General features: G+C 34.5%; 1 long non-coding RNA gene across 1 annotated transcript in view; it reads right to left on the bottom strand.

Moving 5' to 3' along the window:
- Nucleotides 1-8620, bottom strand: part of LOC117106251 — a 37331-nt gene extending 28711 nt beyond the window's left edge. The window contains exons 1-2 of the long non-coding RNA XR_004445030.1: nt 8486-8620; nt 284-416 (exon numbers count right to left, since the gene is read on the bottom strand). This is a non-coding gene — a long non-coding RNA (uncharacterized LOC117106251). The remainder of the gene's footprint in view (nt 1-283; nt 417-8485) is intronic.
- Nucleotides 8621-11523: the final 2903 nt, after the last annotated feature.

Here is an 11523-nt window from a genome sequence, read left to right as displayed (position 1 = left end):
AATACTGATTAGAAAATCACTTTAGATAGTAATTTTGCTCATTGTTTTGTCGTATTAATGACATAAATGAAATAATTGTTTAATTTTTATCGCTCCAATTGTATTACCCTCTTAATTATAATTTTCCAAATAAAACTTTATTTTTAAATAATCTAATTAGGGTTTTTGTGTTGTAGTATTTAAATTATGTTGATTCTCAGTGTTCACCCAGGTTGAACGTTATCCCACAAAGCCTTTTACAATGGACATGAAATTCATAATAAGAACAAGTTTTTTCACTCACCATTCAGCAGAATGAACGAGCGCAAAACACGAAAGCAACATTATAGTCATCGAGCTGAGGAGGATGAGTCCACTGGTTTGCTGGGATTTTCAGAAGTGCATATTGCAATGTTCAGCCTTCTACAGAATTTTTACTGAAATAAAATACATAACATTCATCAAATAAACAGAATTATAAAGAATACAACATTAATATTTAAATGTATAATATCTGAGACAACTATACAATGAGATTGGAAACTCGACTGGATTCTATTGTTCTCTAGTTTGTGATGTCTTGTGCTTCATTGATATGCAAATAAGGTTGTTCGAACCGCAAGCGGGCAACTTAGACACTCTAGACAAGCGGATATTTTCGTGGCGGTATTGGACGTATAATATTTTTTTTTAATATTAAAATTTTTATGGCAATTTCTTTGAAAGGTAAGATACATAAACACATACATTAATATATATTGCAGTTTAAATGTCTGAAATTTATGGTATATGTGTACATAAGGCTACAATAGGCTTGTAATTCGGCAACCCCTACCCCCAGCCGTCTAGGGCTAGGCCTAACCGGGTCCCGACACTCGGTAAAACGCGTGAATTGAAGAACACACTAAATCCATTGTACAGTTTACATACATTTAAGCACATATATGTTCTTAAATCATTTACCACAACAGAAATAATATTTTTGTGTGTACCAGTAGTAAATCATGTTCAGAATCAGAGAATACAGTATGTACATAGTCCTAGGCCTCGAATTTGGGGATTTTATGGGCAAGGCCAAATGGCCTCCGGTATGACATGATTTTGAAAGGCACAAAGGCCAAATGGAAAGGCACCAATGCCAAAATTTCAAGTATAAAAGGGCACCCAAGGCAAAATTTGATTTAGCCTCAGTACTAATTTCTCGCGAGTGCCTTGATTCGTCGTAGCCAGGCTAGGCAAGCTAGGCCTAGGCCAAGCCAAGCTACTGTAGGCCTAGCCAAGCAATAGTTGTCAATGGTAATATGACTTTGTTTAGAGTATTAACTATTAATTTAAATCGATTCAAATACTGCGGCGGTCGGCGATCGTACAAAACAGCCAAATTTCAAGAAGTTCGATATATTTGTGTTGTTGCTCAGTCTGTTGTCATCGGAGAAGAAGCCACAACTCTAAACTGGCCGCGAAAGCTGCGATGACGTAAGATCGCCCAAAGTTAGCTGTGTGCACATGTTTACTGTACAACTATACAAAGGCCATATTCGACTGGTCGTTCTTCGTTAACCCTTTCACTGCTGTAGGTATATGCACCCCCTGTGCTGTGACTTTTTTTAACGAAAAAAGTTAATTTTTAAAATAATTCAAAAAAAATACTAAAAGAGGTTATTTCGAAATTCTTTTTGTGTGTTGGGACGAGCAATAGGTTGGCATACGCGAGGAACATTGATATTTGGTATTTTGCATAATTAGGTAGTCATGTGTCCTCAAAGTCGCCATTTTGAATTTCTGTTTTTTCTCAAATTTTGATAAAAACCCAATTTTTCCCAATGAAATTTTTATGGAATGTTTTTTTTTTTTACTTTATAATGATGCAGACACACAAGATGAATAAAAACAAAAAAAAAATGAGTTAGTTTGATCGTTTTATTCCAAAACCGCAAATAATCAAAGTTTTTCTTCAAAATTGTGAAAATATAAAATTTTGCAGAAAATCACTGTTAGATGTACTTTTTGCCATACGTTTTTATTTATGCATTATATAATCCAGGTGGTAAATATAAATGCATCGTTGCAAACATCATACGGTTACTTTATTTTAGAACTATACAAATTAGCCTGTTCTATTGTGTGAAATGTGGAAAGGAAATCTGCGGACAAGGCATTGCCACCTTGACCCTGTGCAGGGCCTCCCAAGTTGAGAGAATCATCGTTTTCGTCCTTAGAATCACTGTCGTCACTATCATGGTCGACTGGGGGAAAAGAAATGCAAGAATCATCCAATTCAAAGTTATCTTCACTATCCGTATCTGCAAAGATCTGGTCCATAGCTTCGTCGACATTGTACCGTCTGTTTTGAGGCCGTGCACCCGCCATTTTGCGCCTAACCACTCGAAAATACTTTTTTCCGATAAAAGGTTAATTATAGTTCATAGAAAAAAACTATAGAGGGCGCAGAACCTCTTCCTGATTTTTAACAATATTTTTTCTACATACCCGGTAGTGCCGGGTACGCGCAATTCAACAATATGTGTTTATACCCGGCATTGCCGGGTACACGCAGTGAAAGGGTTAAACCACGCCCACTCAACGAAGATGACCAGTCGAATAGAAAACTTGTAAATACTCGACAAAACAAAATGACTATATAGACCGCGATACACGTTGCGTAATCAAGATTGCTTCAACTTGTGGTAGTATGGGTTTTTCGTAAAAAAAAATGTTTTCATTCAGTTTTTTTTATTCTGTTTGCCTACAATAATTTTTTGATTCCATGTGGGTATATTATAATGTTTATTTTATGAAATTTTATCTAAGTTATATTAACGCAAATGTTAACTTCTTCGAGGGTCAAAGTGCGGTGTATCACCTAACTTGTCCTCAGTGAGGAGTTCAAATCTAGTTTTTCTTTGTTCTTGAATATATTTTCCCTATCTTTTGCACTGCTTTTTTCTGGCCGTCACTTTGGTCCCTTCCTATGCTTAGAATTTTTCCGTACTTTGCCAAAGCATAGGCCATATATCAAGGATGCGTCTCCTAATATTTATTGTCAATCTATGGTGAGATATGTGTCTGATGACCAATTAAAGTGATTTAAGGTCAAATAGTCTACATTTTCAAAAACCAGTCAGTTGATCTGAATGAAAGTTTAATCAAGTTACAAGGAAGAAATTTTACGTGTCAGTGACGATCCAGTGAAGGGTGTAAATTTGAGCGTCTTTTCAATTTTTGAGGACCCAGACCTAAATATCTCTTTAAAAAAAAACCAATGGGTCTAACTTTTTTTTGAAAACGGATCAACTGAACTGAATGAAACATTTGGAAAAAGTTTAACCAAGTTACAGGAGGACAGTAATTATGTGTTGGCGAATCAGTCAAGGGTGTAAATTGGAGGGTCATTTAAATTTTTGAGGTCCCAGGCGTAAATATCTATATTTATATGTTTTCAATGGGTGTAAATGTAACTTTCTATAATAGTTTGTAAAGGTCCAGTAAAGAAATGACTTTATTTTTGTGATGATACGGCGTAGGGTATGAATATAAGGACCATTTCAAGGTTAGGGTGTAAATTTGAGGGTCATTTAAATTCCCTACGTCCCAGATACCTGTACAGATGAATAAAAATGACACTTTGAAGAATAGTTTTTCATGGTGAAATGAAGAAATGATCCATTTTTGGTGATGATTCGCATTAGGGTGTGGATATTATTATTAGGACCATTTAAAGATTTTTTGCTGACAGTTTTATTAAATTTGCGTTTTCTAAAGTGCTTAAACCAGTTATTGCTAGGTTAAACTCAAAACTACCGTGATATGCATGAACAATTTTTGACTTTCAGTCATTGAATCACTATGCAATTTCAACTTCATTTCTCATTAAAGCAATGGGGAAAAGCCCTATGTTCTGTTTTCATTTATCATTAAATCAATGGGGAAAAGCCCTATGTTCTGTTTTTTAAACAGACATAGTAAGTCTAGTTATTATTACTATTATCTTTATCACTTTATTTCAACATTAGGTAAAATAAATGAAACAACAAAATAATAACAAAACTCAATCTACAATCTCTAGACCCCATGGTTATTATTGAACTAGCCAAATCTCACAGGTATGAGTAAACCCACTTGCCCGACGCCCGGGACAAGTGTTTTTTAACGTTCAGACAAGAATTTTAGGGACCACTTGCCTGTGGACAAGCACTTTTAGAATAGGCTACGTCTGGGCATGCTGCACGTGGTCTGTTTACAATATAAATTTTCACTGTAGTCTATAAATACCAGACACATTTATAGACTTTGGGCACACAGCTATTAGATGATTAGTCTAGTTAGACGACAGGAAATGTCTGGACTTCAAGACTAGTAATTACTTTCCAGTACGAATACGAACAGCAGCCATTAGGCCGACTTTAAAAAAGGGCTAGTCTATTTATTTCGTTTGCACGTATGGGGAAGGCAATCTAGACAGGTTAAGAAAGGGTAGTTAAATTGGGATTTAAAGTTGTTAAAGTAATTTAAAAATCATTCACTGATGGAGATAATGTGCATAAAACTCAAATCTTGTAAAAACTGAGTTAAAAATTGAGGGTTTTAGTTTCCCGTCCCAAAAATTTCGCCAACTCAGAGATCCTCTAGAAGGGAATCGTCCCCTCGGCCCATGCTCAGAATTATGCCTACAGTGCTTGTCTTTTGTTGAGAGGTAAGCAATTATATTTATTTTGCAATAAATTAAATGAGGATGTGTCAGGCTGTAAAATCATTTTACTCCCGAATTCATAGTATTTCAAAATGTTTTCGCTTGATGACCATGCAAAATCTGTTATTAAATGATAGTTCAGATATAAATGCTCAGAATTATGCCTACAGTGCTTGTCTTTTGTTGAGAGGTAAGCAATTTTATTTATTTTGCAATAAATGAAATGAGGATGTGTCAGGCTGTAAAATCATTTTACTCCCGAATTCACAGTATTTCAAAATGTTTTCGCATGATGACCATGTAAAATCTGTTATTAAATGATAGTTCAGATATAAATGCTCAGAATTATGCCTACAGTGCTTGTCTTTTGTTGAGAGGTAAGCAATTTTATTTACAGTATTTTGCAATAAATGAAATGAGGATGTGTCAGGCTGTAAAATCATTTTACTCCCGAATTCACAGTATTTCAAAATGTTTTCGCTTGATGACCATGCAAAATCTGTTATTAAATGATAGTTCAGATATAAATAAGATCTAGCTTTATTTAGTGGTATTTTCGATCGGTTTTGTTCATGAACAATCACTCAAAATACGAACTTTGTCACTAATTTCGTTTTTTGTGGTGGATGAACACATCAATTTTAGACGGTTTACACATCAAAATAAAGCTTGTTTAAAGCCTGATAACATGCAAAAAAAATCATTCCACTAGCTTTGACGGTCATCAAGCGATCATGTTTTGAAGTTTGAAAGGGGGTTTCCCAATGTTTTTTTTTTATGTGCGCAAATTTGGCTCACAAGGTTTTTCAGCACATTTTAAAATTGCACTTTACTCATTAAATACTACATCAATCTTGTTAAAAAACATGTGTAAGTGAACACTATAACATGCTTTTCCAAAATATATAAATTTTATTGGCAAACATTCACAATGAGTATAGTATTTTCAACATCAAAATCGTGTCATTTTTTTCAAATCTCACAAATTTTTGAAAACTGTATGCACTCAAAATGGCTTCATTGGGATACCTATTGTAAAAGACAAAACATGTTTTCGTCATTTACAAAACATGTTTTGTACAGACAAACATAGTTTGGTCTTTTACAAAACATGTTTTGTACAGACAAAAATGGTTTTAAAGTCTTTACAAAACATGTTTTGTCTATTACAAAACATGTTTTGTATGGACAAACATGGTTTTGTCTTAATACAAACACATTTTGTACAGACGAACATGGTTTTGTCTTTTACAAACACATTTTGTACAGACAAACATGGTTTTGTCTATTACAAAACATGTTTTGTACACACAAACACAGTTTGGTCTTTTTTTTTTTTTATGTTGGCCTAGGTCGCAGCCTTCGCTACGTACGTAGGCCTACTTACTAGGTCTGTTCTCAAACTGTGATCATTAAACTGAAGAAATTAAAAATGATGACTAATTCTAATATCACTTAAAACATAAATGATAGTAGCCCCGTTCATATCCAACTATGGCGAGATAATTTTAGTGGATGAGCTAGATGATCTCGCCATAAGTTTGAGTATGACCGCTCAAGTATGGCGAGATGAAGGCCACAACTCGACTAAGCCTGTCAAGTAAATTTATGTCGACTAACTTCTTAATCCAGCCTAGAGCCAGTAAACAATTAAACAGCGGGTGGCCACAGGTCACGAATACACCAATCAAATTGAAGCAAAGTGACCTTCCATGCTTGCTGGTTAGCGCGTTTATTAGTTACTGTCATAAACACCATTCAGAATTGATGCAGTCTCCCTGATTTGTGTACTTTAATTTCAACAAGTCTTATTTTGCAAATGATGGCCGAAAAGTCAGTAAAGAAACGCCATCTCTGGACGTATGCGCAGGAATATTTAATAGATATCTGGAGGGAGCCAGAAATCGCCGAAAAAGTTGAAGATATATTGTATCGTCAGAAGGCTGGTGTCCACGAAAGGATAGCAGAGAGAATGCGGGACTTAGGCCACAATAGCATAACATCGGCAATTGTTGTGACAAAGTTGAAAAATCTAAGAGCAGACCACAAGGCTGTGAGAGACATTTTTATTCGTGGGACGGGCAAGGGGTCGGCCAATGTAATAAGGGATGACCAGAAATCGGCATGCCCACACTACCACAGACTAAACGAAATACTTGGGGGAAAACCCATTGTAAACCTTCCAGCTGGACTCCTCGGCCAGTCTAATCAACCCCAGAGACCTAGGCCTAGCTTACGCCTATAGTCTCGATCAAGCATAAACTAGTCGCGCGAAAATCAACAGTAATTACCCACCATGCGATTGTACTTCCTGTCTAATGATGTGTTTTCCCAATTTCTGGTAGTCAAAATATCTCGCTCTAAACCTTAACGTCGAACACGATTAGTGGATTTAATCCAATTAACTTGGCAAGTAGATCAGCTACTTCATCTGGCTATAATCCCGTATGAACCTAGCTTTTAACTAAAATTCAGAGTACAACACTTTAGGAGATGACATTTTTAATGGCTAATGATCTACACTGCCTATAGAGCCAGTAATAGGATTAAAGGATTAACACTTCAATATCATAAGCAATTACTCATATCAGCAATTTCTTATCAGCATTGGATGATAAGAAAATTGTAAAATCTCTCTATGCAGTTGTACACGTCATGGTGACATTTTTTTTAAACAACACAAATTCTTCAATCTGATATCGACCATGGCTGGGGGAATAAAAAGTGTGGGGGTGAATATGTAAAAGACAAAACCATGTTTGTCGTTTACAAAACGTGCTTTGTAAGAGACAAAACATGTTTTGTGTTTGAGTGAACGAAAAACCATGTCTGTCCCATACAAACATGTTTTGATAGACAAACGTGGTTTTGTCTTTACAAAACATGTTTTGTACAGACAAACATGGTTTCGTCATTTACAAAACATTTTTTGTACAGACAAACATGGTTTTGTTACAAAACATGTTTTGTAAAAGACAAAACATGTTTTGTACAGACAAACATGGTTTTGTCTTTACAAAACATGTTTTGTCTATTGCAAAACATGTTTTGTACAGACAAACATAGTTTGGTCTTTTACAAAACATGTTTTGTACAGACAAACATGGTTTTTGTCTTTACATGTTTTGTCTAGTATTACAAACCATGTTTTGTAATGTATAGACAAACATTGTTTTGTCTTTTTTACAAAACATGTTTTGTACAGACAAACATGGTTTTGTCTTTTACAAAACACATTTATACAGACAAACATGGTTTTGTCTTTACAAAACATGTTTTGTCTAAATTACAAAACATGTTTTGTACAGACAAACATAATTTGGTCTTTTACAAAACATGTTTTGTACAGACAAACATGGTTTTGTCTTTACAAAAAACATGTTTTGTTGTACAGTAACAGACGAACATGGTTTTGTCTTTTTTACAAAACACGTTTTGTACAGACAAACATGGTCTTGTCTTTTACAAAACATGTTTTGTTGTAAAGACAAAATAAGTTTCGTATATTAAAAAACATGATTTGTCCTTTACAAATATGGTTTCGTATGACAGAATAGGTAGTGTGTCGTTTGGGCCCCGTACCAAGAGTTGGCTAGGTTAATAGGTCTACAGTACCTCCCAGCCGATCATCCAATCCAAGCCTTCAGCTACCTAGTAGGCTAGGCCTATATACAGAGTAGAAGAAATAGAGTACAATATAAGCGCCCGCTGTAGCGCCGCAACGAGTTGATTTAGTTTCTGAACTAGGCCTACTCCCAAGGATTTTTTATGACCAATTTTCTAGATACTTTTAGCACATAACGAATGAGTACTTACTAGAGAAGAAACAAACGTGCAACAAACTTGCTTCTACAATAAGCCAGCCAACCAGGGTTGGTTGCCAGATAGTCGACAGGCTTCGAATTCACGTCGTCTGGCTTTTCACGGCCAAACACACGCCATCTCACGGCCAAATTCGGCTAAACTTTTTTTCGATATCGGCCAAAATTCGGCCAGATTTTAATCCGATTAGAAGACAACAGTGGGTAGTACATATTCATTTGAAATACTACCAAAATTAATTGAAAATCAGCTGTCATTCGTTTGAAATTGAAGAAATTCAAATGATATACACAGAACAATGTTAAACTTCCACTGTTTTTCTTCTTTTAATTATCACTATAAAATACATGCCCAGCTACATCATATTAAATAGCCTAGGCCCTATGGTCTTTACTTGCTAACGCCCGAAAGTAACCTATGCGTTTGGGCGATCAATTTTTCTTTGGGTGATTAATTTTTTCTTTCTTTTTTTTTTTTTAATTATTAAGATTTATCTATAATTTGATTTAAATGTATTAAATATTAAGGTACATTTATAGTCGATCTACAGCATAGTTACCAACTGTCTCGCATCGTACGGGACGGTCCCGCATTTCAAAGTGAAATTGGATGAAACACGCATTTTGCAGAAACACATGCGTGTTCCATAATTTGTCATGCATTTAGCACAAATCTATGCGTGATAACGAATTATCACAAATTCAGGTGAAAATGTATTTAAAATTAAAAGAAATTGGTTTTATTAAAAAAAACTTAAACGATCATGCAGTAACTTGAGTCATTAGAGAGTACTTAGTATTTACGTGAATATTTACGGTATTTTACTGATGCGTTACTAAAAATTTATTAGTGAAATGTTTAGGTCAAAATAGTTCGTGCTCAATTACATTGAAACTCAAAATATTTCTGCTTATGTACCCGGTATTGTCACACACTCCATGAAATCGTTTTAAAACAGCTTTAATGCTCCGATCGTCAGAGCGCCTGGGGCCACGCCCCATCGACCCCAGCGGGGCTCCGCCTATGGACCCCGGCCCCTCCCGATCCAAATGGTGTAGTCACTCACGCATTTCAAATCTCTCAGGTTGGTAACTATGCTATAGCACCAGAATGATCACATCGAGCATTTATTATGGCGCTCTACATAAAGAACACTGCAGCACCTAGTCCTATACAATTGGGCAATAGTAAATTAATTGAAGTAGGCCTACAGTATTTAATTTATATTCAAAAGAGATTCAAAAGAAATGGAACCTCCACTAGGAATGGAATATATACAAAGACACACAATAGGTCCTATATGGTACAAACTTGCATTGAACTGTCCTCCCTCATAAAGCTTAAACGAGTATAAACTTCATATAAATTATATATATTTCATCCGAACAATTTAAATGATTAAATGTAACTGTTAACTCTATTACCGGTACGTCAAATCGGCTAGGGTCCGTGATAGGCCTAGACTAAGTGTTAAGTGCAAGTACAAACAAAATGTACATGATTAGAATCAATATAGAATTTAATCTAACAAAAACAACATATCCAAAACAAGTCTACGTTATATTAGGCCTATATTGAAAAAAATGTAAACTTTTCAAAAATTCGGCCAAATATAGTTTAGCAGTGACTTTTCTGATGTTACGGCCAGGTAAATTTTTATACGGCCAGATTTGAGGAATCTGGCCGTCAAAAAGGCCAAATGGCAACTCTGTTAGTGAGCAAACATACAAGCCAGCCCACAACTTCCAACGGTTTCTGGACAAAACGGTAAAAAACCAAAACGCAATGAATTGAAGTACAGTACCAAAACGGCAACAGACTAAAACGGCAATGTCAACTACCAAAACGGTAATAGGCATACCGGTAGACCAAAACGGCAAAGAAGCAAATCAATGCCTATCAATGCCAAGACTGAAGCGCCACCGTTTTTTTTTTTTTTACTTTACATATCCGTGACGAATTATTTGGTTATTTTAAAATCTTATTAATTAATTATTATTATTATTATTTTTCTTTCCCGTTTTTTACTTTCGTGACAAAAATTGTTTAGACTCATCTGTATTTTAAGGATTTAATTATTTGAATGTTGGTTTTATATTGTATATATTGTGTTCCCCCAATTTCTTTTCTTCTTCTTCTTACTATTGAATTTGTATGTTGCATTGTTGTTGTTTTTATTATTACTATTATTACTATTATTATTATTATTATTATTATTATTATTATTATTATTATTATTATTATTATTATTATTATTATTTTATTAAGTGTTTTTTTTTTCTTTCGCGCTTTTTTACTTTTATGACATAAATATTTTGGCCTCATTTGGTCTAGTGTATTTTAAAGTTTTAATTATTTAATGTTTACTGCTTTTATATTTTATTATTATTATTATTAATAATAATGTTGTTCTTCTTTCGCTTTTTTAACTTCTAAGACAATTTAGCCTCATCTTCACCGCATTCAACACTTTCATGTTTATAATTTGTTTTATGTAGTGCCACATTGGAATTAAGTTTTACTTCTTGAAAAAAACTTTCATAGACCATTCTTGCATCATCTATTATTGTAATATTTTTTGTCCTTCCTTGTGCGAATTTTATCTGTTTTGTACAATGTTTTGATGATGAGAAATAAACTTAACTGATGATATACCAAAATACATACCGTATTGAATCATAATGTTCTGGTTATTTTTTTGGCAGCGAAGGGACGCTGCCAATAAACATTCAACTAACTATCGGGTTTCTGGGCTTATTTGCAAGGTACTACATGGCTCAACTACATTTTACTTAGGGGTTAATTGGTAAAAATCGCACGCAAATTATACGACGTCACTGACAACGCCAGGGACGGCAACTCGATTTTGAATAAAGTTATACTAAATAACTTCTAATGACGGATTTTCGAATAAAGTTATACTAAATAACTTCTAATGACGAACTATTGTCTTCAGTTGTCTTTGTTGGTCATTCAACTGTCATTTTATTTATTTTTGGATGATATTACCATTCTCAATAATCTATCAAACA

The sequence above is a fragment of the Anneissia japonica genome, unplaced genomic scaffold (genome assembly GCF_011630105.1).
Source record: "Anneissia japonica isolate Jap-2015-1 unplaced genomic scaffold, ASM1163010v1 scaffold1356_len1145284_cov175, whole genome shotgun sequence".
Taxonomy (NCBI): Eukaryota; Metazoa; Echinodermata; class Crinoidea; order Comatulida; family Comatulidae; genus Anneissia; species Anneissia japonica.
Note: the sequence above shows the minus strand (reverse complement) of the source record. Positions and strands in the feature narration are given on the sequence as shown.